Here is an 8424-nt window from a genome sequence, read left to right as displayed (position 1 = left end):
TGAAAGAGAATAGTTGAAAGATTCCTTAAAGAGTTTTAAAGTTTGAGCAAAAGTTAAGTCTTTCACTTTTTAGGCACATACTACCATAAAAAGATTTTATCATTTTGTAAATGATCTAAATAAAGTGGGTGTATGTACGTATGGCACATGCAACCATAGACAAGAACACTACTTGTCTGTGATGCAACTCCGTGCGCGTGTTTATACCTGTGCAACTGTCTGAGTGTGCAACTGTAAGTGTGTGTGAGTGTGTACATCTGTGTATGGGAATGCATATTTGAATTTCATACTGTCACCATAGCAACAAATCTGAAAAAAGTTATACTTAATATCAAAAGTTTATGATTTGTGATAATGTTTTTCATGTTTTCTGAAACTTATGGTCACCCCTCAGTTTATTCTTGGACATGACAGAAAGTGCAGATTTAAAGTCTCCTTGACGGAAGTTTTAGAAAAAAAAAATTAAAACTTCTACTTCCAGGTATTTATTAGTCCCCACGGACACCGTCCGGGGGGACCTATAGGTTCAGTCATGTCCTTGCGTGCGTGCATCCGTGCGTGCATCCGTCTGTCCGTTCACGCAGATATCTCAGAGACGCCTGGAGCGATTTCATTCAAACTTGGTACAAGGATTATCACCTATGCCATACATATGCACGTTGATTTGTTTTAAGATCCGATCCAATATGGTTGTCTGGCAGCCATTTTGTTTCCTGTATTTGATGTCAGTGCGTATGTTCACGCAAATTTTTCAGTGATGCTAGGAGCAATGCCATTCAAACTTGGTACATAGATTACTCTATATGTTATACATATGCACATTGATTTTTGTTTTGATCCGGTCTAAAATGGCTGCGTGGCGGCCATTTTGTTTCCTATATTTGACGACTGTGCGTTCGTTCACGTAAATTGCTCAGCGATGCGGGGCGCGATTGCATTGAAAGTTTGTACCTATATTAATCCCTATCACATATATATGGATGCCGTAATGATTTGATCTTAAATGGCTGTACGACGGCCTTTTTCTTTCCTGTATTTAATATCCATCCACAGGGTCCCCAGGTATGATTCACAGGCGTTCAAGGATGAAATTAATATTACCAATGCTGTGTCCATGCATAGGGGCTCATGAATGCAGATATCTCAGATATTCCTGTGCCAATTCTTTTTAAACTTGGTACAAGGATAATACAATATGGCATACATTTGCAGCTTTATTTAATTGGTGTGGCATGCATAATTAGTTCCAATTTGCATAATTTGAGATTAGAGCGCTGTATCTTGTACAACTGTGCCAAATTTTATGAAACTTTGTGCAGATGTTTTTAGTCCCCAAGGACCGTCTGGGGGGACTTATAGGTTTGGTCATGTCCGTGCATCCATGCGTGCGTCCATCCGTCCGTTCATGCAGATACCTCAGAGATGCCTGGAGAGATTTCATTCAAACTTGGTACAAGGATTACTTCATATGTCATGCAGATGCACGTCGATTTGTTTTGTGATACGATCCAATATGGCTGCCAGGCGGCCATTTTATTACGATTTTTTCATGTACAGAGCAATAACTCAGGCATGTTTCAACTGATTATATTCAAAGTTGGTACAAGGACATTGACCAATGTCATAGATATGCACGTCAATTTTTTTGTGATACGATCCAATATGGCCACCGTGCGGCCATTTTGTTACGATTTTTTCATGTACAGAGCCATAACTCAGGCATATCTCAACCGATTTTATTCAAACTTGGTACAAGGGCATTGACCTATGTCATACACATGCACATTGATTTGTTTTGTGTTACGATCCAATATGGCCACTGTGTGGCCATTTTATTACGTTTTTTCATGTCCAGAACCATAACTCAGACATGTATCAAGCGAATTTATTCAAAGTTGGTACAAGGAGATTGACCTATGTCATACATATGCACATTGATTTGTTTAGTGATACGATCCAACATGGCCACCATGTGACCATTTTATTACGATTTTTTCATGTCCTGAACTACAACTCAGACATGTATCAAGTGAATTTATTCAAAAGTATTTGTATCACAGACCTAATGAAGAGGACTCCATCCTCTCTGAGGACCTGTAATCAAAGTACCCATTAACAAGTGGGGACTGTGTCAGCAACGATGACTTGTTACCTTAACTCTTTCAAATTCATTACCAAACAATTTCAAAGCATGAACTTGGCAAACCTTTCTACGCCACTATCTTGTCCTCTGTTTATTTGTCCAACGTTGTGAAAGAAACAGTTTTCCCTTTGTGTATTTTGTTTATTCTCTCATGGAATAGACTTGTATATATGAATTGTTTAAATTGATTATAATATCCTGCTGATCTGACTCACTGTTTGTTGTGAGGACTTCAACATTTCCATTTAGTTACTCTCAGCCAGTGTGCGAAACTCACGCAAAATCTCTACTGGCCAAGCGGGCCAGCAACTTTAACAAATCACTGTCTCTGAACAAAAATCACTTGTCCGACTCGAGTCAAATCCAAATATCATGCAGATTTTTACCCGCGCTCAGGGAGGCCTAGAACATTTGATTGAAAAAACAAAAAGACACCACTTCAACATCCTGACATCAAACTCTTGTGAATTTTAATTCTTTTAAAGGAAAGCAAATGAAGATGACTATCAAAACCAAGTTCTGGAAATTGATCTCAGTGCCAAAAAACATATGAAAAAACTAGTCAAAGGTTAAGCACAAACACACAAAACGTTTCTATTTCTTAAAACAGCCTTTCACAACAAACATTTCTAACATTGAGAAAACGAGCATAAGCGTGGGCTTGAAGTTAAAATATGTCCCAACACGAAAAAGCTAATAAGCGTCCACAACTCCAATCAGGGATGGGTAAGTTTTTTTTGCATCACAAATATAGGATCACACACAAATGGAGTCAATACAGCAGTTGACTCTTTCAAAACGATTCTGGCTTCTCCTCTTTGAGCGAAGATGGCTATCATCAAATCAAAGAAAGGGAATACAAAAAATTAGGGCGACTGATGAAGAGAAAAAGTACTGAAATGTCGAAACCCACGTTAAAAGACGAATCACAAAAATGTAATCTTTACAGGTGACCAAGGCAAATGGCCATCAAGGTCAAATCACAATGAAGGCGCGGTTTTACAATTTACTTTCTAGTATCGAAGTTTGACGTCCAAAATATTTCTGTCATAAGCTTACCCCGGTCGTGACACTCAGAAAGCATGGGCATCCATGCTCGTTCCACAACTTTAAGATGCCCCTAATCTTGGATTTCTCAACAAAAAAGACCCCCTTATGGAGAAAATACGACCAGAAATACCCCCTTACTTACAAAATCCAGGAGAGGGAGACGTATTATTAGATCGAGTCAAGTCAATGCTGAATTATGATATTGTTTTCACATATATTAAGGATGTACGATCGGAAAAAGTAAAAGTAATGTCAATTTTTTCAAATGGGGATTTTTGAATACCTACATATGTGAATAGTCCAAAACTGGGAAAAAAGATGAGGTCATCGCGCTTATTTTTTTACAAAATGACATTAAATATTCACGGTTTTTCACAAAATCACTAAAAATCAATAAAACAGGTCATCATTTTCATATTTATATCATAATTGCATTTTCCACGTTTACACTGTAGAAGAATAAACAAATTATAAACCTAAGCTACTTTGAAGATTTTACTTACCTTAAAATTGAGTTAAAAAGTCATGATATTTATTTTTTAACCAAAATTGCAACAAATATGCCCCAAATTTTAGGAATGGGAGAGGGTAATTTATTAATTATCGATAGTTTCTACTAATGTCAATTTTCTCAAACTTTGCTAAATAATAGCTCTTTTTGTGAATTTTTCAAAACCACATTTTGTTTAGTAGGTCACCGAGCTAGATTTTTCACAATTTTGCAAAATCTAACTAGGATTTACAGGTTCTGGCGATAAACCATGCTCTCCCGGGTTCGTCGCACGTAGGCGCTCTTCAAATGCTGCTGACCTGCAGTGGCCTTGTCCAGGCATGGTCATGATTCAAGCCTACCTGTAAACTTTAATGAGAGGGAAATGACAGAACAAAGCAAAGACTTTTAGGTTCTTCTACTTTTTAGAGTCTATATATTAATACAGCATACAAAAAATCACGTAATATTTATTGCCGTGACGCTTATCGGTGGGGATTAGGTTGACTTCGCTGCAGGCTAAGTTGTCACACACTACGTGGAGCCAGGAGCCGAGGCCGTGAACTTGGCGTTTCCCCAATACACGATGACAATCGTAAAGGCAAGCCCGCAACTGACACAAGTGTCAAGATTTTCGGCTAGTACACTCAAATCGACAATGCGACGGCCATTCTTCCATTCTCCGGTAGGTCTACTAGCGACACTATCATTGGGATTATAACCACGACCTCCTCTTGTATAGCGAATCAGACCACAGGGAACTGAGTAATCTTGTTGTTGTTGTTGTTGTTGTTGTTGTTGTTGTTGTTGTTATTGTTGTTGTTGATGGTGATGATGATGACGATAATAAAAAATATTAAAAAACAACTTTTCATTCCTTGCTGTTGTTTGTCGATGTTGTAGATAATTGTAAAAGAAAACTGTAATCGTGACCAAAAAACGACGTAGGTCGCTCAACGTCACTCCCGTCCTATAATAGGTTTTTTGAAAAGTACCCCTTTTTTTTCGATTTTATGGACCCTTGATAGGGAATAAACAACACTCCGTTTCCCCTGATTTCAGGAACACGCACGGATACCCTTTCCCCGACAGTGACACCACCGGGTGTCATACATAACAATCTATATATCGGGTCTTTTACAATTATCTACAACATCGACAAACAACAGCAAGGAATGAAAAGTTGTTTTTTAATATTTTTTATTATCGTCATCATCATCATCATCACCATCAACAACAACAATAACAACAATAACAACAACAACAACAACAACAACAAGATTACTCAGTTCCCTGTGATCAGACGTCACACTTCTGACTTACGTTGTACAGGATATATGTTGCATTTTTTATCTCTTTGCTGAATTCTCGTACCTTCAAGCGTGTTTTAAGGGCACGCTGAACATTTTCTCGGCGCGATTTTCCTTTACCTGCAGACGACATTTTGTACAACGCAAAAACGTTAGGAACGTCACTATGCGCGCGTGGTAACTATGGATACATTTCTGCGCGGAAATCGGCGCAGTACGCTTATATTTTTCCGATCGTACATCCTTTACACATCTGAGTCTGAAAGACACTTAACTTTGGAATAGAAGTGTCAAACTCATAAAATTCATTAGATTTCGAATAAGAGTTTTAAACCAGATCAAAGCATAGGAAACGCACAATGAAACTTTTGGTGAAGTTTGAGTGTCTGATAGGTATTTCCCGGGATATTTCAACCCTTTCTTAGACCAGCGTTTTTGAAAAGTACCCCTTTTTTCTCGATTTTATGGACCCGTTATAGGGAATCAACAACGCACCTTTTCCCCTGATTTCAGGAACACGCACGGATACCCTTTCCCCCGACAGTGACACCACCGGGTGTCATACATAACAATTTATATATCGGGTCTAATATCGATACTAGACGACACAAGAATGACTTGCGGCACACCGGGTTTGCGAAATTGCCCATATTTTACCGCAGGCTCATACATATCGGCTATTTTAATAATCTAATAATCAATACCAGACAATTCTAGAATGACTTTGCCTTGTGTCTAGACACGCCCGATCTGTGAAATCACAGATATTTACTTCATATTTATCGGCAATTTGGACTCTAATATTGATACTACAATGACTTGCCTTTGTGTCTATGGCACGTGTGGTCTATGTAAAATCACTCATTGGCGATTTCAGGACTCTGATATCGAAAGTTGATTCTAGACTTTTAAATCGCGGGTAATCGGAGATTTTACAACCTCACAAATTTTGACAAGGCCAACTTCCTCAATCCGACTCTAACTTCGACATTAGACGATACTATACTTGTCAAATCGCGGGTAAATATTCTATGTATATCGGGGATTCCATTATACCTTACAGATCCGGTCCTGCGGTCTGGCCAAGTGGCAAGCCCGATAGTCCGACTCTAACTTAAATTATACGATACTACATATCTAAAACTGTGGTAAAAAGCCTATATTGGAGATTTCACCACCTCACATATCTGACCAAACAATTCTAATTTCGATATTGTGCTGTCCAGTAGCTGTAAATATCCGATATCATATAAAAGTGCAATGTCGCGGTGTCCTAGAAATCCACTTTACCTCGACACGGTCGATACGCTAAACGATGACTCTTTAATGACCACAGCGAGATCTCGAATCGAACACATACTCTCGCGAGAGGTCTTTCGCCTAGATGCAGTACCGATCAACCTGTTCAGTTTTTATTTGCAAATTTCACGTTTTGCAAATCTCTTGAAAGAATAAATTTCGTATTTTTGAATCATTTTGTCAGGTATTTAGCGTAGCAAAACATTCTTGAAAAGTTCTATACATATAGTGAAAGTTACTGGCCCGCGTCTTTAGGAACAGCAGGACATCTTTCAGGAGTTACTGGTCCAGAATTAAAATAGCTGGTCTCGGGCCATCGGGTTAGCTGCTCTCAGCGGTTCAAATTTTCTAGTTTTATAAATTTGTACTAAACAGTAGTGTATAAAAACAACTTGCAATTGTAATGTTTGCTTTTTGAATTTTGTTCTTATTTCTTTACCGACTACCTTTTGATCCTCTTGTGTACATTTTTCTTCCTTTTGTTAATATTTCATTCCATTTGGGGGACTGGCTTTGTATAGGTGATTTGCACCTGTTTCAGTCGCCCTTTCCATTGTAGACATATTTCTTGTGTTTATCTTGGATGAATAAATAAATAAATAAATAAATAAATAAATAAATAAATAAATAAATAAATAAATAAATAAATAAATAAATAAATAAATAAATAAATAAATGTATATGGGTTTTATTATTGAACCACAGTCCCTATATAGAGGGACCGTGATTGAACCCACTTAATAGTCAAACTTTATAGTTGTCACAAATCAAGTTCCTCATTGAACCTATACTGATTTTATCGATTCTAATTTCCATGTTATAAATAAGTGTATGAAAATTAAAGTTTTTGAGCAGTTTCTGACTTCAATCACTTTATCACTTTATCACTTTATTACATAACAACACACTTCGGAAAGTGCAGTATAGCAAGAACAAAACTAAACATTGCATAAAACATTGTTGTCTATGTCTTTACCTGCAGCTGCTGGGGGAAACATAGTGTTTGTAATATATTTCATGAGAGACAGCGTATCATCTGAAGTTAAAATGTACAAAAACTTATCTCTTTCATTTAAACTATCAAATATAGGATAATACAACTTCATTGCAGAAAAGAGAACTTCTCTATCACTATTATATTTTTGACATTTCATTAAATAGTGAAATTCATCCTCGACGGAAGACTTACAAAACTTACAAAATCTGGATTCAGGTGGAATTCTTGGTTTTGACCTTCTGCCCAACTCGATTTGTAAACAGTGATCAGAAATACGAAGTTTTGTGACCAATTTTCTACAGCGTAAGTTCTTAATATCCAGTAAGTAATTCTCTAAACCAAACTTAGTTTTAAATTCTCTGTACGTTCTGAGCTTATTATTTCCCTTCCCAAGAGACTTATTATCATTGTGTAAATCACTGTACCAAGAAATTTGATAATGCTTGCGTAAGTTATTCTGTACAATTTTAATAGTGGCATTAATGTTACACACAGCTGACCAAATATTACCCTCGCTATAAGTATCAAGTATGTTTTGAATGAACTCAAACCACTTTGAATGATATCTTGCAGAAAGATACGCTGAACGTAACAGAATGTCATCACTGAAAACTAACTTATGCCAATATTTTAACATGCGTTTGACTATGGCAATTTTGATAGGATATCTACCAAGTTCACCTATAATACCTGCCTGGGGAGCATGTTTTGAAACTCCCAGTAAATATCTGTAGAAAGAAAAGCTAACATCATTTAAGAAATTACTCTTATCATTAATTTCATTCCCCCAAATTTCACAACCATAGGTAAGAATGGGAACAATCAAATGATCAAAAAGATCTAAAGCAACTTTCACAGAAAAATTCCCATTATAAGAAATACCTTTACGAAGACTAAAAAGAGCTTTAGTAGCTTTCATCTTAAGATTGTGAAAATTTGCTTTAAATTTGCCATTGGGAGTTATAACAAACCGAGATAACAATACTCTTTCACAACATCAAGGGCGAGTCCATTATAGGTAAGTAATGTACCTTTCAGTAAGTGATTACTTTTGTTAAAAACCATGACTTTTGACTTCTTTGTACTAATAGAAAGCTTCCACTTCAAACAATAAGAGTGTAATTTATCAAGACAA

The sequence above is a fragment of the Ptychodera flava genome, chromosome 1, assembly GCF_041260155.1.
Source record: "Ptychodera flava strain L36383 chromosome 1, AS_Pfla_20210202, whole genome shotgun sequence".
Lineage (NCBI taxonomy): Eukaryota > Metazoa > Hemichordata > Enteropneusta > Ptychoderidae > Ptychodera > Ptychodera flava.
The sequence above is the reverse complement of the archived record's forward strand: the minus strand, read 5'-3'. Positions refer to the sequence as shown.